General features: G+C 36.3%; 1 protein-coding gene across 4 annotated transcripts in view; it reads left to right on the top strand.

Annotated features, from left to right (window-relative positions):
- SYTL5 (synaptotagmin like 5) overlaps positions 1-26,275 on the top strand; it is a 301,635-nt gene that overhangs the window by 128,482 nt on the left and 146,878 nt on the right. Inside the window, exon 2 of one of the 4 annotated variants that reach the window (XM_001379061.4) lies at positions 23,205-23,289. The exons of the other annotated variants lie outside the window; for them this stretch is intronic. The gene's annotated coding sequence lies outside the window, so the exon portion shown is untranslated. The remainder of the gene's footprint in view (positions 1-23,204; positions 23,290-26,275) is intronic. 4 annotated transcript variants of the gene reach the window in all.

Genomic DNA, 26,275 nt, shown 5'->3' with positions numbered 1-26,275 from the left:
GGCCAATGCCAGGAGAATAGTTTTGGGTCATTCTCTTAAATTAGGATCAAAGGTCTTATGTAGGAATTTGTTCTTCAGTTGTTTCAGTTGTATCATGACCCCATTTGTACTTTTCCTGGAAAAGATGCTAGATTGGTTTGCCACATCCTTCTCCAACTCACTTTACACATGAAGAAAATGAGGTCAACAGGATTAAATGACTTGACTAGAGTTACACAGGTAAGACAACACAAGTGTCTTAGGCCAGATTTGAACTCAGGAAGATGTGTCTTACTGACTTCAATCCCAGAGCCCTATCCACTGTGCCATCTAGCTGCCCCCGTTATGGAGGTACTTAAGACTTTTCTCATTGGAATTCTACAAAGAATGCTTAGTTTCTTCATTTATAAAATGGAGCTAATATAAAAATATCCTAGCAAAGAAAGACATTAATAATGAAAACAGTACTTTATAAATGTGTGCATTTATGAATATATTTTCTAGCAAGTGATACCAGTTTTTTAAATTTCCCAATCATGAAGGATAGTGTATGCAATTAAATTGTAAGAAATAAAAATACCCTTATACTCATAAGAATAAATATCATACAAATCTGAAAAACTTATTAGAAAGAATGTAATCCATAGCCAGAGAAAGAACCATTGGAGTAGAAATGCTGAAGAAAACATAAAATTTATCACTTATTTATTTGGGTAAATGATTTGGAGTTTAAAAGATTACTCTATTACAAAAATGAATATGGAAATAGATCTTGAGTGATAATACATGTATAACCCAATGGATTGCTTGTCAACTCTGGATTAAGGGAGGGAAGAAGAGAGGGAGAAAACATGAATTATGTAACCATGGGAGAAAGAAATTTTTTTTAATTTTATTTAGTCAATTTAGAACATTGTTCCTTGATTACAAGAATCATATTCTATCCCTCCCTCCCCTACTCCCACCCTTCCCGTAGCCCACACACAATTCCATGTGTCCTTGATCAGAACCTATTTCCATGTTGTTGATGTTTGCACTAGGATGTTCATTTAGAGTCTACATCCCCAACCATATCCCCTCGACCCATGTAATCAAGTTTTTCTTCTGTGTTTCTACTCCCACAGTTTTTCCTCTGGATGTGGATAGTGGTTTTTCTCATAGATCCCTGCAGGCTGTTCTTTCTCATAAATCCCTCCGGGTTTTTCAGGATCACTGCATTGCCATTACTGGAGAAGTCCATTACATTCAATTGTACCACAGTGTATCAGTCTCTGTGTACAATGTTCTCCTGGTTCTGCTCCTCTCACTCTGCATCACTTCCTGGAGGTTGTTCCAGTCTCCATGGAATTCCTCCACTTTATTATTCCTTTTGCACAATAGTATTCCATCACCAACATATGCCACAATTTGTTCAGCCATTCCCCAATTGAAGGGCATCCCCTCATTTTCCAATTTTTTTTTTTGCCACCACAAAGAGTGCAGCTATGAATATTCTTGTACATGTCTTTTTCCTTATTATCTCTTTGGGGTACAAACCCAGCAGTGCTATGGCTTTGTCAAAGGGCAGACAGTCTTTTAGTGAATAGTTCCAAATTGCCCTCCAGAATGGTTGGATCAGTTCACAACTCCACCAGCAATGTATTAATGTCCCAACTTTGCCACATCCCCTCCAGCATTCATTACTTTCCTTTGCTGTCATGTTAGCCAATCTGCTAGGTGTGAGGTGATACCTCAGAGTTGTTTTGATTTGCATCTCTCTGATTATAAGAGATGTAGAGCACTTTTTCATGTGCTTATTAATAGTTTTGATTTCTTTGATTGAAAATTGCCTCTTCATGTCCCTTGCCCATTTATCAATTGGAGAATGGCTTGGTTTTTTGTACAATTGATTTAGCTCTTTGTAAATTTGAGTAATTAGACCTTTGTCAGAGGTTTTTGTTATGAAGATTCCCTTCTAATTTTGGTTGTATTGGTTTTGTTTGTAAGAGAAAAAATTTTAATAAAAAATGCAAATAAAAAGGATGAAAGATTTTAGAAATCACAAATTATATACTATAAAATGAATTTGGGCAAGCATAATCTAAATGCCCTGTAGCATTGGCTCATTAAATGCAGTCATTTTGTAGACATGGCTTTTTTTCATTCTCAAACTGAAAATGTAGGCCTTGCTCTAGTGGCCACGCCGTAGACTATAGGGTAAACATAACCACGTGAGCCACTTCTGTCTAAATGAAGCAATGATGTATGCTTGGAAGATAAGGAATGACTCATAGTCCAGATTTTTACTTTGCCAGGTGACTAATGCTTCCAGATGGTCCATTGTTTGGGGAAAGCAATTAGAAATGATGCCTAAGTCTCCTTTAATATATTTCTCTTCTCCATTCACTTTGCAAGATGTCATTGCCCTTTGAAAATAGGGCTGTTAGTAGGTTGTTTTTTGTTGCTGTTGTTGCAGTTGAGCACATAGCTGAAAAAAATTAGAAAAGTTATTAGCTCAAAAATCAAGAAACCAAAAGGGGAAAAAAACAAGTCAACCCACGTATTCCTATGTCAGTTTATGAAATACACATGTCTAGAGTGAAATATGACAAATTATGAGTCCTAGATTTTGCTAGGAAGAGTGATAATGTTTCAACCACTATGAATACTTTGATTTCTGAGTCAACTTCTCATTTTCTTTTCTCAATCACTGGACTTAGAAGTGTGGGATGCCACATCTTGTCTCTCTCAGGAAATGTATTCGGAGGCTGCTTCTACTCAGATTTACTACTAGGAAGGGAAGGAATACCTCCATGAAATTGAACTACTTGAGAAAATAACTCCCATCTTCCATTTCTACAAATTCCCTGGTAGGTGAAGACCAGGTAGGTATTAGTAGGGTTTTCCAGGTAGAGGCTTCCCTTCTTTACCCTTTGCCTACCACTAATGAATATGAAAAAGTACCTCAGTCCTTTGGAACCAGGAGGGCATAATTCTAATGCTAGCTGCTCTCAGGGTCTGAAAAAATATGCCCCAGTATTCGAAAACCACAGAAAATGCAAACACTAGTCATTATACCACCACAAACATACTAGAAATTCAGATCCCAGACCCAACCAGAATCTAGTGTGTGTTCCATAGTTAGGGTATCTTTCAGAGAAGAGGGCTCAGGACAGAGACTTGGGGGACCTCCACAATTATCAGTTATGATCTAGATGAAAATTCAGCATAGGAAACAAAGGGACAGTCAGAACTAGAAGAAAACAATATCAAGAAAACTTGTAAAGAAGAGAAATATCAAAGAAGAGAAGATGATAAACAGAATCCAAGTTTTCATAAAGGTCAAGAAGAATATGATTGGGAAAAGACCATTAGATTTGGCAATTAAGATAGTAATTTGTGAAGAGAAGTTTCAGTAGAATAATGAGACTGAAAGCCTTATTGCAGAAAGACTGCAAAGAGTTAAGAGGAGAGTTAGAGGAAAGGAAGTGGAGGCATCTTTTGTAGACAGCTTTCTCAAGGAGTTTTGCCACAAATTGGGAAAGAAATAGGATGATAGCTGGGGGAGGAGGAGGAAATGGATGAATCAAGTGAGAGTTCTTTTGAAGGTGAAGGAATTATGGGTATTGTTGAAAGCAATGAAGAAGCCAATAGACAGGGAGTGATTAAATTGAGAGAGAAGGGTTAATAGAGGAGGCAATCTGCTCCAGAGGATGGGATGGATGGGATTACTTATTCAAAGCAGAGAATTTTGCTTAGGCAAGAAAGGCCATCCCTTAATGTGAAATAGGGATAAAGGAAGAGATAATGGCAGAAGACATATGAGTAGTGTGAAATGAGGGATAGGGGAAAAGGGGAGTTCAGGGAAATATGAGTCAAGCTTCTCTAGCTGAGGAGCTAAAGGAAGTAGAGCTATTTGTAGATGGATCAAGATTTGGAAGAGTTACTGGGATGAGTATCATAGTAAACTGAATAGAGGATTGCTTTGCAATAGTGAGGACCCAGTTGAGATTATATAACATAAACTTGTAATATAAATCACTAATTCTCTGAATCTTTTTCCCCATCTATAAAATGAAGAGACTGAGCTAGATGTTTATGGAACTTCTCCTTTCTAACTCTGAAACTTTTAACCATGCCTCATCAGATTAATGTCCCTTACCAGTATGAAGAGTGTGCCTTCCGTATTTTATCCAATTTATCTCTGCAAAGAAAAATGGGCACATGAAAGGGCAGAGAAAAATGAGGAACATGAATCATCCTAATTCTCCTTAGGTCAAACATTCCTTAAATATTGAATCAAGCAGGATCCAAGCATCCTCCAAGGTTCCTGAATTTACAAAAAGGGAGTTTATTATTACATAGGAGGCTCCATCTCAGTTATTGTGTAGTATTTGAACTCTGGGTAAGGAGAGTGACTCAACTCCTCCACCCCAACCCCTTCCAAAGATAAACAGGAAGCCATAGGTCTCTAACTCTGTTTTGTTTTTGTTAGTTTGCTCAGTCAATATTACCTGAATATACACTGCTAAGAGAGTAAAAGCATTGCCCCTGCATTCAAGATGCTTATGGTGTAAGATGATTTACTAATAGCCCATTCACCTTACCTTGTGAAGGTTTCTCCTTTATCTTGTATGGCCCCCATACACATGTTCCAAGACCTACTATGGATGGCTGAAGTCTTGGATGTAACTGATCACCTGCTGACCCCATATTTACATGATTTTCTTGCAATGCTTATGTATAATAAATTTTTATTGATAAATTAAGCACACAGTAAGACATTTTCAACATTAATTAAGTACATTATTACACTGTGCAGTAGTCTTCCTTTAGCCTGAGAAGACTCATTCTAAGATCCTTAATGGCCCCTCCTGAATATTACCCACAAAGAGTACCCAAGCCCTTTACAGACAATTCTCCCTTTAACTTTTCTTGATCATGGCTTTCAAGTAGTCCAATGATTCTCAAATTGTCTCTCCTGGATCTATTTTTCCAGGTCAGTTGTTTTTACAATAAGATATTTCATGTTTTCCTGTTTGTTTTTCATTCCTTTGATTCTGCTTTATTGTTTCTTGATTTCTCATGAAATCATTAGATTCTAGTTGTTCAATTCTGATTTTTAAGACTTTATTTTCCTCTATCAGTTTTTTGTTCCTTTTCAACTGGCCTATTTCTTCTTTCATTACTTTCATTTCTCTTCCCCTCTTTTTCACTGCCTCTCTTAATAGGTTTTTGAAGTCTTTTTAAGCTTTTCCAGAATCTGTGTCCAATCCATATTTTTCTTTTGGACTTTGAGTGTGTTTGCTTTGCTTTTACTGTTCCCTTCTATGTCTGTACCTTGCTTTTTTGTCTCCATAAAAATTCTTTAGAGTTAGGTGCTTTTTTGTTGTTTGCTCATTTTCCCAATCTATTTATAGATAAGCTCTGTTTTATGGGAGGTTAGGATACCCTATTCAAGTCCTTCCTTGATGCTATCCTTACCTTATTTTCTGGGTTTCAACCAGTTTCAGTTGTTTAAAGATAGTGTGATGGCCTAAAGTCTAAGAGCTCCCTCTGACTATTGATTCAATTAATCCTCGAGGTCCTGATAGCTCAAAAAATTTGCCTTAGGCTTGGTTGTAAACTTTTGGTCTTGCTTTTAATTTGATCAGGTCAGGAACTACTCAAATTGTCACCATGGGGGTGTGGCTTGTTCTTGGCTTGCTCTTCACTCCTTCCTACAGTCTCCTACTGACTGTGCTTCCCTCTCACCCCAGTGCCCCAGATGTTCTATACCTACCTTTTGGGTTTTTCTTCACTTGAAAGTTGTTTCACTTTGTCTCCTTGTTGGTTCATTCTCTCCTGTATTTGTTTTGTAGTGTTATTTTAATATTGGTTGGAGAAGAATTTCATGGTGACTCAGAGCTTCTCTTCTCTCCTCTGCCATCATGGCTCCACCCAAGGAAGGGTCCCTTTAAGTTTTAACAACTGTGTTAACTTTATTATATAGTACTGTGCTCTCTCCTTGCTCCTTCTGCTCCATGGTCTCTGATCCCCAACAAAAAAAATCCCCCAGCATCCCAGGGGGGATTTAAAGCCCGAGAAAATGAAACTGAGATTGGGGAAAGAGGAATTCCTATGATGCTTGTTATTAAGGAATGGGGTCCTCACTTTAGGTAACTTTTGGTAAATTCCAGGGAAAGTGTTAATTTATAATAGTGTTAAGAGTGAAAAATCTTTTGTAATGCAATCTAACATGAGCTTAAATGGAATTTTACCCCTGAAAATATAAGAAATCTCTTATACTCTTTCTCTTGTCCCCTAATGTGGGGCAGACTATATTATTGGATAGCTTGGAAACTGCTGTTTTGTTTTGTTTTGTTTTGTTTTGTTTTGTTTTGTTTTGGGGGGGGTGTTGAGAGTGGGCAAAGGGAGGAAGGAGGTGGTAACCAGCTTAATTTCTAATTTACGAAAGTCCAAAGTTGCCTGATTAACAACAATAGTTTAGGTTTGGGAAAATATGAATTAATGTGGTATCTAGCCTTTTAGCCTGTTAAGGGCAGCTAAGTGGAACAGTGGATATAGTGCTGGACTTGGAGTGAAAAAGATTCATGTTCCTGAGTTCAAATCTGACTTCAGACACTCATTTTGTTTGACCCTGGACAAGTCGCTTAACCTTGTTTGTCTTATTTTCCTCCTCTGTAAAATGAGCTAGAGAAGGAAATATAAACCTCTCTAATGTCTTTGCCAAGAGAACAAAGAGTAAAGAACTTCTGGGTTAACATGGCTGCAGTACAGACACAGGACTTTTCCTTTCCCCATCACCTACCAATACAGACTACCTCTAAAGGCCAAAAAATCAAATTCATATGAACGAAGGGACTCCTCAATAGGGCGCAGCATTGAAGATATTTGGGATTTGCGCATTTCCACATCATAAGGGGGTGAAATAGCTTCCACCAAAATGCGAGCTGATCAACCCTCCCCCCCCACCTACAGAGCCAGAGTCAGAGCCAATGCACACTAGAATCAGTGAGTGAGTAGAAGGCACCTCTAGGTCCTTGGCAGCTGACTAAGACCACCCAGGACCTATCCCTGAGAGAAGTTGGACTTGAGACCCCAACAGGCTTAAAAGCATAGACTTTGGGCTTGGAGATAGCTCAGAAATGGGTGACACAGAAACCTTGGAGATGTGAGAGGTGGCCTCAGGCAAAAACCATGCTCCTTAGCTTCATACACAGAGAGCCTGCCCTCCTCACTCAGATTTTTGACTGGAAAGGGAAGGAAAAAGCAGCATGGTGATGTCAAAAAAATGCTCAAGAAAAACAACTTCCAAACACCAAAACAAAAAGAAAGCATTGACCATGGAAAAATTTTATGATGAAAAAAACCCAGACTACAGAGGAATTAGCAAAAGATGACAAAGAAGTAAATGCATCCAAACCTTCCAAAAAATGGAAATTGGCCACAAGCTCTTGGAGAATTTAAATCAGAGCAGGATAGACAAAACCAAAAAAGAAAATCAAAAGATTATAGTGGAAACCTAGTCTTTAAAGACCTCAATTGGAAGCCAATGACCTCACAACAACAGCAAGAATTAATAAAGCAAAGTCAAAAGACTGATAAAATAGAAGGAAACATGAAATATCTCATTGAGAAAATAAATGATTTGGAAAACAGATTGAGAAGAAACACTTTGAATATCATTGATCTACCTGAAAACCCAGAAATAAACAGAAATCTTGACATCATACTACAAGAAATCATCCAAGAAAACTACCCTGATGTTCTTGAACAAGAAGGCAAAATAGACATTGAAAGAGTGCATAGAACACTCTCTGCACTAAATCCTCAAAAGTCAACCCCCAGGAATGTAATTGCCAAATCCAAGAGCCTCCAAGCTAAGGAGAAAATTTTACAAGAAGCCAAAAAGAGACAATTCAGATATCAAGGAGCACCAGTAAGGATTACACAACATCTGGCAGCTTCCACACTAAAGGACCACAAGGCTTGGAATATGATATTCAGAAAGGCAGAGAATTGGGTCTTCAATCAAGGATCACCTACCCATCAAAAGTGACTATATACTTCCAGGGGAAAGTATGGGAATTCAACAAAATAGAAGATTTCCAAGTATTTGTAAAGAAAAGACCAGAGCTAAATGGAAATTTTGATATCCAAACAGAAAAATCAAGAGAATCATGAAAAGGTAAATAACAAAGAGAGGGGAAAGAAAAAAAATTCTTTTAATTTAAATTTTCTTCTTTAAGGGCTTCAATAAGATCAAATTGTTTATATTAATACATGGAAAAATGTTATTTGTAATTCTCAAAAATTATATTCACTATAATAGTAATTTGAAGAATCATTCATTGATAGAGAGATTGAAGTAATAAGTGGTCTAAGATGATATGTAAAAAAAAAGAAAAAGAGGGGGAGAGGAATAGAAGATGACACAAAGAGGAACTTGAAGGAATAAGATAAGTAGGATAATATATATCACACAAAGATGTGCATGGGAAATGGAGGAGAAGAATATTATTATAAGAAGGAGAAAAAGATAGGGCTAATAGGTAATACATAAACATTACTCTCAGTGGAATCAATTCTGAGAAGGAAGAGCATCTAGATACATTGGGGTATCGAATTCTATCTTAATCTACAAGGAAAGTGAGAAGGGAAAATAATGGGGGAGTGGGTGGGGAGTACAAAAAGGGTGGGAAAGAGCAGGGGGAGGGAACTTAATAGACGTTAACAAATAATAAGGGAACAGAAAGGGAGGGGACTGAAAGGAAAGTATAATAAGGTGGGGATTAGGGGGACTGATTAAAAGGAAACCATGGGTTTAAAAGGATATAGCAAAAGAAGAAGGGACAGAACTAGGAGAGGATATCAAAATGTTGGGGAATAGACAAGTGGCAATCTAACTCTGTGAATGGAAGGAACTCATCCATAAAACAAAAGCAAATAGCAGAGTGGATTAGAAAACAAAATCCTACCATATGTCATCTACAAGAAACACACATAAGATAGGTAGACAACATACAGGATAAGGCTGGAGCAAAATCTATTGGGCTTCAAATAAGAAAAAGAAGGCAGGAGTCACAATCATGATATCTGACAAAACCAAAGCAAAATAGATCTGATCAAAAGAGGTAGGGAAGGTAATCACATCCTGATAAAAGGCAGTATAGACAGTGAGGAAATATCAGTATTCAACATGTATGTACCAAATGGTATAGCATTCCAATTTCTAATGGATAAACTAGGGTAGTTGAAGGAGGAAATAGATAGTAAAACTATACTAGTGGGAGACCTGAACCTTCCTCTATCAGATCTAGATAAATCAAACCAAAAAATAAATAAGAAAGAGGTAAGAGATGTGAATGAGATCTTAGAAAAAATTAGAGTTAACAGATATGTGGAGAAAAATAAATTGGGGACAAAAAGGAATACACCTTTTCAGCAGCACATGGTACATTCACAAAGATTGACCATGTACCAGGGCATAAAAATGTGACAAACAAGTGTAAAAGTGCAGAAATAATAAATGCAACCTTTTCAGATCATAATGCAATAAAACAATAATTAGTAAGGATACATGGAAAGGCAAATCAAAAACTAATTGGAAATTAAATAATATGATTCCCCCAAATCAGTTAGTTAAAGAACAAATTATAGAAACAATTAATAATTTCATTGAAGAAAATGACACTGATGAGTCATCCTTTCAAAATCTATTGGATGCTGACAAAGCAGTACTCAGGGGGATATTTAAATCGTTGAGTTCATAATTAACAAATTAGGGAGGGCAGAGGTCAATGAATTGGGCTTATAAATTTAAAAAACTTGAAAATAAACAAATTAAAAATCCCCAGATGAGAATTAAATCAGAGATCCTAAAATTTAAATGAGAAATTAATAAAATCTAAAGTAAAAAAAACCAATTGAATTAATAAATAAGACTAGAAGCTGGTATTTTGAAAAAACTAATAAAACAGATAAAGTACTGGTCAGTTCTTTCCTTAAAAAAGGAAAGAAGAAAACCAAATTAAGAGTATCAAAGATGAAAAGGGAGACCTCACCTCTAATGTAGAGGACATTAAGGAAATCATTAAAAACTATTATGCCCAATTATATGTCAATAAATATGTCCATCTAGGTTATATGGATGAATATTTACAAAAATATGAATTGCCTAGATTAACAGAAGAAGAAATGGAATACTTAAATAATCCTGTATCAGAAAAAGAAATTGAACATGCCGTCAAAGAACTCCCTAAGAAAAAATCCCCAGGGCCCAATGAATTCACAAGTAAATTCTATCAAACATTCAAAAAACAACTTATGCCAATATTATACAAACAATTTGACAGAATAAACAAAGAGTTCTACCAAATTCATTTTTATGACACAAATGTGGTACTGATACCAAAGTCAGGCAGGTCAAAAACAGAGAAAGAATACTATAGACGAATCTCCTTAATGAACATAGATGCAAAAATCTTCAATAGAATTCTAGCAAAAAGACTCAAGCAAGTGATCACGAGGGTTATTCATTATGATCAGGTGGGATTTATACCAGGAATGCAAGGATACTTCAATATTAGGAAAACCACCCACATAGTTGACCGTATCAACAAGCACACCAACAAGAACCACATGATTATCTCAATAGATGCAGAAAAAGCCTTTGACAAAAAACAGCACTCGTTCCTATTGAAAACATTAGAAAGCATAGGAATAGAAGGGCCTTTCCTAAAAATAATAAACAGAATATATCTAAAAACATCAGCAGACATCATCAGCAATGGGGATGAGTTAGAAGCCTTCCTAGTAAGATCAGGGGTGAAACAAGGATGCCCATTATCACCTCTATTATTTAACATTGTATTAGGAACACTAGCAATAGCAATTAGAGAATGAAAATAAATTAAAGGTATTAAAATAGGCAATGAGAAGATTAAACTATTACTTTTTGCAGAAGATATGATGTTCTCCTTAAAGAACCTTAGAGAAAAAATTAAAAAGCTAGTGGAAACAATCAACAACTTCAGCAAAGTTGCAGGATACAAAATAATCCCACATAAGTATCAGTATTTCTATATATTTTCAACACAACTCAACAGTAAGATTTAGCAAGAGAAATTCCATTTAAAATCACTCTAGACAATATAAAATATTTAGGAATCTATTTGCCAAGACAAACATGGGAATTATATGAACATAACCACAAAACACTTTCCATACAATTAAAACTAGATCTAAATAATTGGAAAAACATTAATTGCTCATGGGTAGGATGAAGTAACATGCTAAAAATGACAATCCTACTCAAACTCATTCATTTATTTAGTGCCATTCCCATCAAACAACCAAGAAACTTTTTACTGAATTAGAAAAAACTATAACAAAGTTCATTTGGAAGAATAAAAGATCAAGAATATCAAGGGAAATAATGAAAACAATGTGAAGGAAAGAGGCCTAGCAGTATCAGATCTCAAACTATACTATGAAGCAGTGTTCATCAAAAGAATATGGTACTGGCTAAGAGACAGAAAGGAGGATCAGTGGAATAGATTTGGGGTAAGTGTCCTCAGCAAGACAGTCTATGAGAAACCCAAAGATTCCAGCTTTGGGGACAAAAATCCACTATTTGGCAAAAACTGCTGGGAAAATTGGAAAACAGTATGGGAGAGATTAGGTTTAGATCAGCATCTCACACCCTATACCAAGGTAAACTCAGAATGAGTGAATGACTTGAATATAAAGAAGGAAACTATAAGTAAATTAGGTGAACACAGAATAATATACTTGTCAGATCTTTGGGAAAGGAAAGATTTTAAGACCAAGCAAGGGTTAGAAAAAATTACAAAATGTAAAATAAATAATTTTTATTACATTAAATTTAAAAAAGTTTTGTACAAACAAAAACAGTGCAACCAAAATTAGAAGGGAAGCAACAAGTTGGAAAAAAATCTTTATAACAAAAAACTCTGACAAAGGTCTCATTACTCAAATTTATAGAGAGCTAGTCAATTGTACAAAAAAAAACCAAGCCATTCCCCAAATGATAAATGGGCAAGGGACATGAATAGGCAATTTTCATTTTCAGTTAAGGAAATCAAAACTATCAATAAACACATGAAAAAGTGTTCTAAATCTCTTATAATCAGAGAAATGCAAATCAAAACAACTCTGAGGTACCATCTCACACCCAGGAGATTGGCTAACATGACAGCAAGGAAAGTAATGAATGTTGGAGGGGATGTGGCAAAATTGGGACATTAATGCATTTCTGGTGCAGTTGTGAATTGATTCTGCCATTCTGGAACACAATTTGGAACTATGCCCAAAGGCTGCTAAAAGACTGCCTGCCTTTTAATCCAGCCATAGCATTGCTGGGTTTGTACCCTAAAGAAATCATAAGGAAAAAGATTTATACCAAAATATTCATAGATGTGCTCTTTGTGGTGTCAAAAAATTGGAAAATGTGTGGATACCCTTCAATTGGGGAATGGCTAATGTAATAAAAAGATAATCTAGGAGATATTTCCAGGTTTAGTAAATGAGATACTCTGGCTGACTAGAAAGATACAAATTATGGTATCTATTGTTGATGGAATACTATTGTGCTCAAAGGAATAATGAACTGGAGGAATACCATGTGAACTGGAATAACCTCCAAGAATTGAGAAAGACCAGAACCAAGAGAACAATGTACACAAAGACTGATACACTGTGGCACAATCGAATGTAATAGACTTCTCTACTAGCAGCAATGCAATGATCAAGCACAATTCGAAGGGACTTATGAGAAAGAATGCTATCTACAGTTACAGGAAGAACTGTGGGAATAGAATCATAGAAGAAAAATAACTGCTCAATCACAAGTGTCGCTGAGGATATAATTGGGGATATAAACTCTAAATGATCACCCTAGTGCAAAGATAACAATATGGAAACAGGTTTTGATCAATAACACATGTAAAACCCAGAGGAATTGCATGTTGGCTATGGGAGTGTTGGCTTGGGGAGGGCAGAGAAAGAACATGAATCTTGTAACCACAGAAAAATATTCTAAATTAATTAAATAAAATTTTCAAATCAATAAAAAGAAAGAAAACAAAGAGTGAAACAATGAGACAACAAGGAGCCTGAGGTTGAAATAATCTCTTTAACCTCACTTCTCTTCCCCATCGCACTAAGTTGGACTCCTTTTTCTTTAAAAGGTATTGAGACCATCCTCAAGACTTGAGTGACTCAAGGGACTAAAGGCTCAGATTATTCACATTACCTTCTTGTTACCTGGATACTAAGAAGCCAATAGGACCTCAGGAACTCTCTGTATCACAGTGGGTAACTGGGGCAAGAGGATATCACTTCAGTAATTCAACTTGCAGTGTCCTTAATGGCTATCCTTCTTGAATAGCTTTCTCTTGATGTGAGTCAATCAGTTAATAAGCATGTATTAAATGCCTACTGTATTCCAGACACTGTGTAAGCATGAGGGATAAATACAATACCAAAAAAGATAGTCTCTAAAGGTGCTTACCATCTACTGAGGAGGAAATGATACACAAAAGGCAGCTGAAAAGTTGGAGTCAGGGCAGTAAGTAGGGTGAGGGGCAGAAACCAGATGTGGGCACATGGCAGAAGAATTGAGTCAGAAAAGTCCTGAAGTAACTTTAGACAGGTAAAAAATTAGGAGGCTTAAGATTAAGTAAATCTCCTTTTGTGACTGTTGAAGGACCTACAGACCTCTCATTTTGTTCCAGTATTGTCTCTAAACTACGATGGTTCTGGACTTGAGTCACGTCTAGGCTGGAACACAGCCCAAATTCCAAAACTGTTTGGGTTAAGTTGCATGTTACAGGACAAATCAGTATCCTTGTATCAGAGTGCCCATTTATCCTTACCTGGATGCCTTTAGTTAGCCACTTCAGTGTAAATTTTAGAAAGCACAACTGCTTTGTAAAAAGAAAGGTTTTCCCAAAATGTGATGATTATTTCAATTTATTATGTTACAGCCTGTTCATACCCACCAGACACCTTTTCATTGCCCTCTAGATGATAATTACTTTTTATTCTTCAGACCATTAGTATTCTATGACTCACAACTATACAACAACACTGGCAGAATATTAATGTTTAGCAGATGCGTCTTTGTTTCATGAAGAAGTTTAGGTCACTAAAGGGCCTTCATAGTTTTATAAAAAACTACTCTCCTTTTCTTGTTTAAGTTTGAGACTAATTTACTGTTGCTTGATGATATTTGAGGGATATAAGATAGAATGTTGGACCTGGAGTCAAGAAGATGAGTTCAAATCCAGCCTTAGATAATTAATTCTTCATTGTGTGGCCCTTGGCAAGTCCTTTAACCTTAGACTACCTCAGTTTTCTCATATGTTAAAAATAGGTAGAATTATAGCACGTACAACCAAGGCTTAAAATGAAGATAAAATCAATGAATATTTGTAAAGCACTTGGAGCAGGTAGGTGGATAGAGAGCAAGCCCTGAAGTCTGGAGGACCTGAGTTCAACTCTGGCTTCAGACACTTTCTAACTGTATGATCCTGGACAAGTCACTTATCCCCAGTTGCCTATCCCTTGCCATTCTTTTGCCTTAGAAACAATACTTAGTATTAATCCTAGGTCAGAAGGTAAGGGTTTAAAAAAAACAAACCTAAAGTGCTATATAAATACTAGCTATTATTATTGTTTTGCTGTTATATTAATATTATTATCCATTTACCATGTCTATTGAATATATACACACATGCTTATAGGAAAATTTTCTAGGTTATCCATTGAATTCCATGTCATAATAACTGCTAACATCTTTATAACTCTTTATAATTTGCAGAGCACTTTACAAATATTATTTCATTTGAACCTCATAACAACCCTGGGAGGTAGGTGTTATGCCCATTTTACAAATGAAGAAACTCAAGCAGACAGAAATTAAGTTACTTATCTAAGGTTACATAGAGAGTATATGAGGCAAGATTTGAACTCAGGTCTTCTTGACCTAAGCCCAGCACCCTATGCACTAAAGCAACCTATCTGGACCATAAATATTCTTTAACCACTTGGTTTTTCCTATATGAATAGTTAGGTCAGACTGAATTGAGTGTGGATCTCATTTAGGCAGCTTTTTCAATGTTCCTGTACTTGATACAACTCAAATAACATCTTCCAGAAATGGGAGCACAATGGCGAGGTCCCCTGTCAAGGGTAAGGCAAAAGATGTCCATATGCCTCATTTGGGTGCTCATGATGTCAAGGGAAAGGAAGGGATACTCCAGCTTGTTGGACAGATCCCCCTGAGCTGAATTTATCAGAGAACATGGAGGAGATCTGAATGGAAAGGTCAGGTGCCATTTTCCATCTGCAGTGCAGAAGGGAATATTCACATCCTTGAGATCACAGATCTACTTAGGTATATGAGTTTGATGGATGATAATTATCCTTCATTAATACTTGTTTCTTTATGTTTCTTTTATAATTATTCCAGAGACTGATGATCTTTCTAGGGGATACATATCTGCTTTGATTCTGACTGGCTGGAAGGTACTCATTTATCACACATATATAATCAGCCAAAAGTCATTCAGAGAACACAAGCAAGACTCCAAGTACTCCAGAACCCACACTGCCACGCCATAATTTATTTATTTGGCATTTTAAATATCAATTTAGAAATAAATAAAAATGTACCAGGAAAGTTAAATATCAAACTAAACAGCCAGGGGGTATTGATTGTCATATTTTTAAAAAATTCTATAGTAGAAAAATGTTTGGTTTTCCATCATCTCGTGTAGACAAAATTTAGTTCATGTGTGACTTTTCAATTAATTTGGGGATCAATTTCCTGTTTAGTAGCAATGAAATTTCTTTTTTTACAGACTATGCAACAACATTGCCAACATTTTTGTCTCCAGAATGAAGCTGACAATATTTTAGTGACTTGTATGATCAGACATATGCTGTAAGAACATTTTGTTGTTGTCGTCATCATTGTTCACTCGTTTCAGTCATGAGTGATTCTTTCTGATTCCTTTTGAAGTTTTCTTGGCAAAGATCATAGGGTAGTTTGCCATTTCCTTCTCCAGCTCACTTTACACATGAAGAACTAAAGCCAACAGGGTTAAGTGACACATCCAGGGACTGTAAGAGAGGAACTTAAACTTAATCTGCCAGAGAAAGAAGACAAGCAGATTTATCAGGTTGGAGGACCAACCGGAGAAGGGGAAAGGCAAGAAGGAGAGTTCTGAAGAAAGGACAGAGGAAGTGAGAAGATCTGGTTAATTGGAGGACTTCTCTGTGGGAAGCTCACCAGAAAGGCTGATCTAAGCAAATCTCTGAGCCGGCACCATCCTCCTGTGAAGCCAGATCCCAGTATCCAGTGAAGACAAGAAGAGTGAATAGTTCTTTGCTAAAAGCTATTCACCATAAGAAGATTTCCTCTAAATCCCCTGAAAGTCAGGACCAGCATGAAGTGAAGATGAAATAAAGTCAAGGGTAGAGAGAGAGAAGATAAATTGGGTTTTCCTCTCTCCTCTCCCAGAGTTCAAAAGAATCCATCACCAAATGGTTCAAGAGTTTAAGAGTTCCTCTCTTACAGGACACACAGATAGTAAGTGTCTGAGGCTAGATTTGAACTCAGGAAGATGAATATTTATGATTTCATGCCTGACTTTCTAGCCACTGAGCCACCTAGCTGGCCCTGCAATATACTATGTAAAACTCTGATATAAATGCAAAAAACTGATATTGGGGGTGTGGAGGAGAGAAAACAAATTCTGCAGAAAAGGCTGGAAAAGCAAGGACTCCAGAGCTGTCATTCTAATTAGAGAACATTCTAATTAGAATGGGGACCAGAAAAGACTTGAGAAGGATCCGAACAAAATGAAATCTTGGTCTCTTTGCCTTTGAGACAGAAAGGAAGAAGGGGTCCCTTTGCCTTTGAGACAGAAAGGAGAAGGGGTCTCTTGGCTTGGGGATAGAAAGAAAGAAGGGCAGAGTCCAGCTCTCTCTGATTTCTCTGCTGTGCTACAGTGACGGAATTTCCAGACCTCTTAACCAATTTTCCCAATCTGAACTATATTCCACCATCCCCCAACCTAGGAATTATTCTAATGTTAGGGAAACCCCAAACCCTCTTCCCTTCCATTTCCTTATCTTTCCCTTCTTCCCCAATAAATCCCTTGCTTAATCTTAAAAAAGAGAAGTAGTATTTTATTTGAGACATCATAAAACTCACCCTGAGTTGATTTAGAGAGTCCAACAGAGGAATCAACTGGAAGGGCATGGAAGAAGGGAGGAGGGACAAGGAGGGAGGAAAACCAGGGAGGGTAAAGAGAGGAAAAAGGGAGGAAGGGAGGATATTGGCAGATCTGATCTTTAGTTATCATTTATCACTCAAATAATTCTTATTACAAGGGGGAACCACAAAGCTGGCACTTTTTTGGAGTCAGCTAGGTTGATACCATGGATTGAACAGTAAACTTAGAATGAGGAAGGCTTGAGTTCACATCCTGTCTCACTTTAGGTAAGTCAGGCAACATTTGTCAGCTTCAGTTTCCTCATCTGAAAAATGAGGATAGTAATAGCACCAACCTCTTAGGGTTATTGTGTGGATGAAATAAAATTATATTTTTAAGTACTTTGAAAAATCTATAATTGTAGTAGTAGTAGTTTTGGCAGCAGGAGGAAGAAGTTGCAGTTTACATCATGGGCAATTTAAATTATTCAGGTGTTGGCTAGAACTCTTTCTAGAGCTAATAAATTCTCAGCATGACGTAATGGTGATTTAATTTTCAGAAGAAAGAAAAAAGTATGCAACCCTGGATCTGATTCTAATCAACAGAGGTGAACTGGCCACTCTATCTTAGGATTAGTGATAGACTAGAGGAAAATCTGCCATTGTTTTACCTGTACTTATACTTATCAGAGAGAATTAGATTTCAGAAGGCTCAGAGAATTGTTAGCATCCCATGGATTAAAATTCAATAGGGAAAGTCATCTGGAAAGAAGTAAGAAGCTCTCAATAATGAAATTCTGAGGGTACAAAGCTAAATCATTCCTGGGAAAGACATTCTGAAGGTGAAGGAATTTATCCAACAACTTTTTTTTTTAAAGACACATTGAAGAGTAGTCAGGCTATAGAACAATAGTATCAGGGACACTACATTTTAGAATGAACTGAAGCTTTTAATAAATATTAATGACAGGTTTTTGGTTTCCTTTTTAACTATGTAAGAGGACAAAAAAGGAAAACCAAAACAAGATGGAGCCTTGATAACAAATGATTGAGACAAGGCACTTATTTTGCTTTTTTCTTCCTCTACTAAGGAAAATTATTTTTGAAACAAAGAGGATAGAAAAATTATCTTTTAGGGAGTTGAAAGTCAAGGTAAGGAGGTTATAAGAGAGTTTTTGGAAGCTGGTCTCACTGAGTTCAGATTATATATCCTATGGTGCTGATAAAAGTAGGTGATATGATTGTAAAGATGATCAATCATCTTTGAAAGATCATGAAGAATTAGAAAGTACAGCAGAACAGAAAAAGGACAAACACCAGGATATTCAGAAAAGGAAAGAGAGTGGAGTTTACAAACAATAAGTGAGGTAACCTTGACCTAATATTGACATGTGCCCTTTTCTCTTGACATGCAGCCAACCCATCATGCTCTTGTTTGTGAAGGATGCTGTACGGGTGGTACAACAAATTTGCAAAGCCACCTAAATGAGATGTGCAATCACTCATAGTAATTTGACCTAGTTGTCTACAAATGAAAGCCAAGTGGATGAAAAATGTATTTTTCTTGATTATTTCTAGAAAAAAATTCTAGCACTTATTAAGGGAATGGTTTGTAAACAGCCAGAAAAAGATGTTTTGATAACTAAGGGCTCCATCAAGAAGAGATCATACAGCGGGAGGAGGGGAGAACTAAGATATTTTGGTAGATTGAGAGCCAGGCCTAAAGACAGGAAGTTCTGGGTTTAAATCTGACCTCAAACACTTCCTAGGTCTGTGACCCTGGGCAAGTCACTTAATCTCCACTGCCCAGCCCTTATCACTCTTCTGCCTTGGAATCAATAGAAACTATTGATTCTAAGACAAAAGGTAAAAACAGGTTTTACCAGAATAAAAACCCCTTTTTGATAAGATTTCTAGATTCTTAATTCAAAGGGATGCTATGCCAAAATTTCAATAAAATCCATATTTCTTTATCATTGTAAACAAGAGGGGAAAATATAGTTTTGATTTATAAAGTTAAATGGATTCTGAACTTGTTGAATGACTGTAAACAAAGAACAGTCATGAATGGGTTGAAGTCAATTTGTATAGAAGTCTCTAGTGGAATATATGAGGGATATTTTCTTAGACCTGTAATATTCAAGATTTTTGTAAATGATTTGAATGATGCTATATAATTATCAAATTCATCAATGACCCAAAACTGGGAAAGATAGCTAATATGCTGAATGGCATATTGGAGAAGTGCTCTTGGGACTTCCTGAGGTCTAACCAGAAGGGAGCCAATCCATTCAGGTGAGAAACGGAGCTGCCTTGGTGTTGGAAGTCAAACTTCAGGCCAAGTTTCTTCCTATCCAGTCATCTCTCCAAGGCACTGAGCCCTAGCCAGCAAAGGCATCTTTCCACCTGCCCCGCCACTACTCACATTCTAACTTCTAAATTCTCTCCCTCTCTCCAGTCCCTCTCCAATTCATTGAAAAGGAAAGCAATGATACCCATTATACATGTGAAATCATGAAAAACATATTTCCATACTAGCCACAACACACCCTTCTGCCACTCACTGACCACCTCATCCTAATACCTAATCATTTGCTAAGTCTTGTTGCTTCTACTTCCTCAACATTTCTTGAATTTGTCCTCTACTCTTTATTCACGGTACCATCCATCATAGCAATTGTTTTATTCAAATCTTCAAAGCCTGGTTAGATAAGAAGCCATTGATAAATATTGGTTAATTGATTTATTAATAGATCTAATACCCAAAAAGATCTCAACAGGCTAAATAGATGGGTTAAGTCTAATTTTAAAAATATAAATAACAACAAAGTGTTCTACTTGGGTTAAAAATATCAGCTTTACAAAAATAAGATATATCTCAAGACAATAATTTGTTTAAAACATTTTTGGTAGACATAAAGCTCAAAATAGCCTAATAAAATGATTATAGATTTCATTAAGAAAGGTATGATGTCCATTACATGAGAGATAATCTTCTCATTATATTCTGGCCTGGTTATCTCAAGTATTATGTTCATTTCTAGGTGCAGTATTTTAGGAGAGAGGTAGTTAGATGTTACAGTAGAAAGAGTTCTGGACTTGTAGTCCAGTAAAATGACCTGGAGAAGGAAATAGCAAGCCACTTCAGTATCTGCCAAGAAGACCCCAAAAGGGGTTGATCAAAGAGTTGGACATAACCAAAAGTGATTAAACAACTTGGAAATATTAGGAAGGATGTGACAATCTAGAAGGCATCAAGTGGAAGCCAACTAGAATGATGGTATTTCATCATGGTATTTCTTATCCTGTTATTTACTTCAAACTTGTATCTTATTAGTAGAATATCCTGCTGGCTACCCACACCAGAGTAAAGGAATCCATCCCTCATAGTCCCAAGATTTGTTGTACATGCCAGACTCTTGTCCAGCAGTATCAGCAGGTGGAGCATTTGACTTGAGATGGGGGCCTCATGAAGTCTAATCTAAGTGGTCTTGAATAACTGATACCAACTTTAAAGATACATCTCCTTTCAGTTCTTATCCTCTTCTGAACAGCAAGAGCTATTCTGTTTTACTTTATATATGGAGCACTGGAATTGGAGTCAAGAAGACCTGAATTCAAATCCATTGCCAGATACTTTGTAGCTGTGTGACCCTGGCCAAGTCAGTTAGCCTTCATCAGCCTCAGTTTCCTCCTCAATAAAATTTAGATAATAAGAGCACCTATCTCATAGGATTATTGTGAGGATCAAACAAGATAATATATGTATAAAGCACTGGATAAATGCTATCTACTATGATTCATGTGGCATTGTCTTCTTCATTAGTAATTTTAAATACATGAAATTAAATACATAAGAGAAAAAGGAAACCAATTACACTGAAATAAAGATGTAATTTTTCCCCGTTCAAGTTCACAGATTCCCTGAAATCTATTAATGAATCTTTTGTATATTAATTTACCTCAGAGTAAAAATCCCTATTCTGATGGGATGGTAATAGGGAATGAGAAACAAAGGAAAATTGGGTCACTCAACAAAAACCCTTGACTGCAATAGAAAATGTATTTTTCTATTTCAACAAACCTGCTACATATTCTGAAGTTAAACATACTAGGGGCATGAGTAGCTATAAAACATGAATGTATACCCTTTGTCAATTCTACTTATATTGCATGATTAAGTCCTTGAAGTGACTATGTAAATAATTCCTTTCCTTTAAAAAATATTGTTAACTAAACAAACACTAAATAAAACAGGCTTTTCCATATATAAAGCAAAACCAAAAAAGCTGAATCTATCATATACGTAGAGTTTATTTTTCCTTTTAAATATGGAATAAATTCATTTTGTAACCTTTGAAATTGTCCTGCTTTGTTTCTCTTTGCTTCTGTTCTTTTTTTCTCTTCTTTTAAGTTGTTTAATGTTTCAATGACCTCTTTTTTAATTTTCTTTCTTTTTTTAAATAATCATTGATAACTTCCCACTTCCCCATAATACCAACCCCTAAAATTGAAGAAGAGAAAACAAAAGCCCTAAAACAAATATATGTAATTAAGCAAAACAATCTAGTTCATTCTTCATCTTGAGTCTATCATTTTGTCAGGTAACAAGCTTCTATCATTAGAACCATAATTAGTTATTACATTGATCTCAGTTCTTAAATATTTAAAGTATTTTTCTTTATAGTATTATTACTATATAAATCATTTTCCAGGTCTAATAACTTATTCTGCATCAGATCATGCAAGTCTTTCTAGACATTTCTGATATTGTCACTTTGGTCACTTCTTACAGCCCAATTCCATTATTCTATCATTCCATTCTATTCATATATTTGTTTTACCATTTGTTCTACTATTCCCAATTTGATCAGTTCCCTAAATGTCCAGTTCTTAAGTACAAAAAGAGCTATTCTAGATATTTCTATATGTATGGGTCCTGTTCTTCCATTTTTGAATTTTGGGAGGAGGCTTAACAGGGATGTTGCTATGTCAAAGGGTAGTTTAGTGACATTAGGGGCATAATACCAAGTTGCTTTCCAGAATGGCTAGATGAGTTCATAGCTCCTCCAAAGGCACATTCATGTGCCTGTTGTCTTACTCAATTTTAATAATTATTATTTGCCTTTTTTACCCATTTTTGCCAATCTTACGGGTGTGAGCTTGCAGTTTGTTTTAATTTGCATTTCTCTAATTATGAGTGATTTGGAACATTTTTTCACATGACATTTGATAGTTTTTATTGTTTCCTTAAGAAATGCTTATGTATACATAGTCTTTGACCGTGTATCACTTTGGGAAATGTTTCCCTACTTCCTTTCCTGAACCCCAAAAGGATCTAGACATTTGAAGCAATCAATACCATGTCAAAACTTCGTATTCACTTGGGGCTTTTTGCATCTGTTCCCAACCCCCCAGTATATGAGCCATTCTCTTAGATTTAGGTACCTTTAAAAGTGCTACAAACTCTTCCAGTTACCATATGGCAGAACCTACCTCTTTGGACTTCGTATGTGGTCATGTGAAGAAAGAATTTCCAGAAAAACCTGAGAGTCTGACCCAAGGATAGGTGTAGGAGATTAAGAAAAATCTTATTTGTTGTCCTTTAAAAGTTAGCTCAGAGATTATATCAGGCTGAGTATTTTACCTCCTAAAAGCCAACAGACATGAACTTTTTTCCCTAGCAGGTCCAAATTGGAGTGTTTAGGGGCAGCGATAAAAGCTGAAGCCTCCTCCAAAGCCCCCTTTTCTGTGTAATCATTTCATTTAAAACATTTTCCCCAAAGGTGCCTTGGAAGAAAGCCAGCCAAATTTACCTCTGTTCTGCTAAACTAGTCCCCTTTTGAGGACTTAGCTCTGGAGGAATGGCCTGCTCCCTGGATCACCGTCCACCCCAAACAAACCGTGCTTTGTGGCACTGGGCGTGTGCGTGGTGTGTCAATAGATCCTGGGAAGGAGAGAGACTGGTTTTTCAAGTTCCTGTTTCTCTTGCTGTTAGGTTCAATGCAGTTCAGCATTTGATACCCTTGGTCTGCAGGAACAGGAGAGGAGATGAATCTCCCAATTCTAGCTTTCTGAGCAAGGTAAGACCTGTGCACTACAGGATAGAGACCCTCTCGAGTGACAGCTTCCTTTTTTATCTCATTAGTAACTTGTTGGAGATTGAGGGGATCAGAAAACACCCTGTATTTTCATAATGTCCTTTCTCTTTTCTTCTTTCTTCCCGTCATTCTTTTTCTTTTGTCCTTTCTCTTTAACTCTCTCTTTCTTCTTTTCTTTCTGAATCCCTCCTTTCAAAAGACTAGTTGAGCTATTGAAATAGTGCTAAGTGATGGATAAGGGATGCTGACACTTTTATTTTGAGCATCAAATTACCTGACGTTACCACCGAGATTTTGTGTGGTGGGGGTTAAAGGGTCATATAGGAAGTGAGGGTTAGCCACTGGATTTATTGAGTAGGCACTGCCTCTATTCTAAATGTATATCCTAAGGGACAGGAGAAGAGGAAGTTCAGACCTTGAAGAACTCCTCTTTCAAGCACTGACAAATTTTCCTTTTATTTAGTACCTCTTTGATTTAATCAAAAACTTCAACTGTTTGATTCATAATCACGGGGCCTTTTACACCCCATCAAGTCTCTTTCATACTTGTAGAGTTATTTATTGAAAAGACTTCTTAGAAATCATAGTTCTAGAATAATTTCCAAGATTAATATAAAAATTTTAACACAACAGGGAGTCCAGACTCAAAGAGTACATGTGATTATATACTCTAAAGAAGCATCCGTTTCTTTTATGGTGCTCTGAGTCTTGTTGCTTTTTAACACCATGTTTATTTCTTTGAAAGGAAAAAACAATCTCACCAATTTTCTAGCACATAATTTTAAACTGGCAGTTTGAAAGAAAAAAGGTTGACTGCCTTCTCTTCAAAATATTTAAATGAATGAATGAATGAATGAAAAGTAATACATTCTTATTTGGAAATTCATTTTGCCCATCAAGGCATATTTCAAATAATATCATTATTAAATATTCAGAAAATTGGAATCCCTCAAAATCATCTTCATTATTAAAAGAACAAAAAAATCACACACACTCTGTTACTTATGAGTAGAAGTAAATTCCTTAATCTCTCTATGCCTCTATTTTCTTGTCTTTAAAATCAGAGCAATGTTGCCTGTGACATTCATCATACCATGTTATTGTTATTATGAAATGATAAGGTATATGAAAAATATGTTGTATTGGCAAAGATCCTGGAGTGGTTTTCCATTTCCTTCTCCAGCTCCTTTTTTTTTAAACCCTTACCTTCTGTCTTGGAATCAATACTGTGTATTGGTTCCAAAGCAGAAGAGTGGTAAAGGCTAGGCAATGGGGGTTAAGAGACTTGCCCAGAGTCTCACAGCTGGGAAGTGTCTGAGACCAGATTTGAACCTCAGACCTCCTGTCTCTAGGCCTGGCTCTCAATGCACTGAGCTACCCAACTGCCTGCTCCAGCTCATTTTTACAGATGAGGAAACTGAGGCAAACAGGGTTAAATGACTTCCCCAGGTCACACTGCTAACATCTAAGTCTAGATTTGAACTTATGCCCTCTACCCACTATGCCACCTAGTTTCCGTGGAAATTACAGTGATTTCCACATAAATCATTGTGATATATAAAAGCCATTTAAAAATTATTTCTAAGAAGTTATTTGTTGAGTGGCTAGGATAGGAAAGGCACACTGCTAACTAGATACTGTGAATATAAAGAATAAAATAAGTTCCTGTTCTCAAAAAATTTATATTCTATTGGATATAATGGAAAGAAGCTTAGGAATACATCCCAGGGACTTCCTATTATATACTATGTGTATATATATTATATACAGTACTTCCTATTTATTCTATTAATACTCTGCACAATGAAAGTTAAATGCCTTTAAGCAGTAGGTAATGATCTTTCTTCAGTACTGGAATGATCAGTGATTTCTTTGGTTGTCATTTATGTTCTACAATTAACACATTATCTTGTGAGCTAATTCTCTCAAAAAATCACACCTTGGTTGCCAAGGAATTAGCCTCTCCCACATTGGCCAGCCTGGGTTTCAGATGGCATTTACTTTCATTTTAGGTCCATACTCAAAGTCTTTCCACTTTGGGAGTTTTGATCAGGAACTCTCTGAGCTTCTGTTCCATTGGCTTTTTCATTTCAAACTATTATGGCATCTGCACAATTTCTTGCTTGAATGAAAGTCAGTCTATGTTTTTAAGTGTTTGATTACTCTGTGTTTGCATAAAGAATCACGTGAAATTAGTCACATGAAAATTATTTGGTAATGAAACCTTCAGTACTTCAGTGGGGACATGGTATGACACTTGGTCTAGTGATACAACTCAAACCTCACTCACACCTTCTTAACCCATGCAGTTATAGCCCAAGGACTCCCATACATCTTTCTTAGAGGGAGCCTTTTTTCAGAGATCAATTGAAATAAAACTCAAGGAAAAATTTCCTGACAATGAAAGCTTCCTTAAAATGAAATGGTCTGCCTCGGGGGTCAGTATGTTCTCTCCGGTGAATTGAAGTACCTCCAACGGGCTCAGGCTTCATTTTCAGTGTGAGCATTTCCATCTTGGATATTGGCAAACGCTACAAATCAGGGCATGATTTACTGTTCTGTTGATTGTCTAGACTTAAAAAAGTGATAGAATGTTAATAATCCAGGTTCACCTTTTAAAATGTATTGTGGGTGTGCATAGGTTTGGGTTGTTTTTTGTTTTTTGTTTTCCCCTGGAGAGTCAATTGTTAAACATTTACCAGCACATCTTTGAGTCTACTACATGGAGGCCTTCAAACTTGTTCAATGACCATTTCAGGAAGATATTAGAGGGGAAATCCTTATTTTAGGAATATGCTGAATTATATGACCTCCATAATCCGGTATAGAGTTAAGATTCTATGATCCTGTTTCACACATGTGAGCAAAATACTGATCTCCTTATGAACAGGCTTTATATAAAGTCACAGAGATTATCTCCATGAAATTCTGAAAAAGAGGTTACCAAATTTTCTTATCTTTATTTAGT

Source organism: Monodelphis domestica, chromosome 4, assembly GCF_027887165.1.
Source record: "Monodelphis domestica isolate mMonDom1 chromosome 4, mMonDom1.pri, whole genome shotgun sequence".
Lineage (NCBI taxonomy): Eukaryota > Metazoa > Chordata > Mammalia > Didelphimorphia > Didelphidae > Monodelphis > Monodelphis domestica.
Note: the sequence above shows the minus strand (reverse complement) of the source record. Positions and strands in the feature narration are given on the sequence as shown.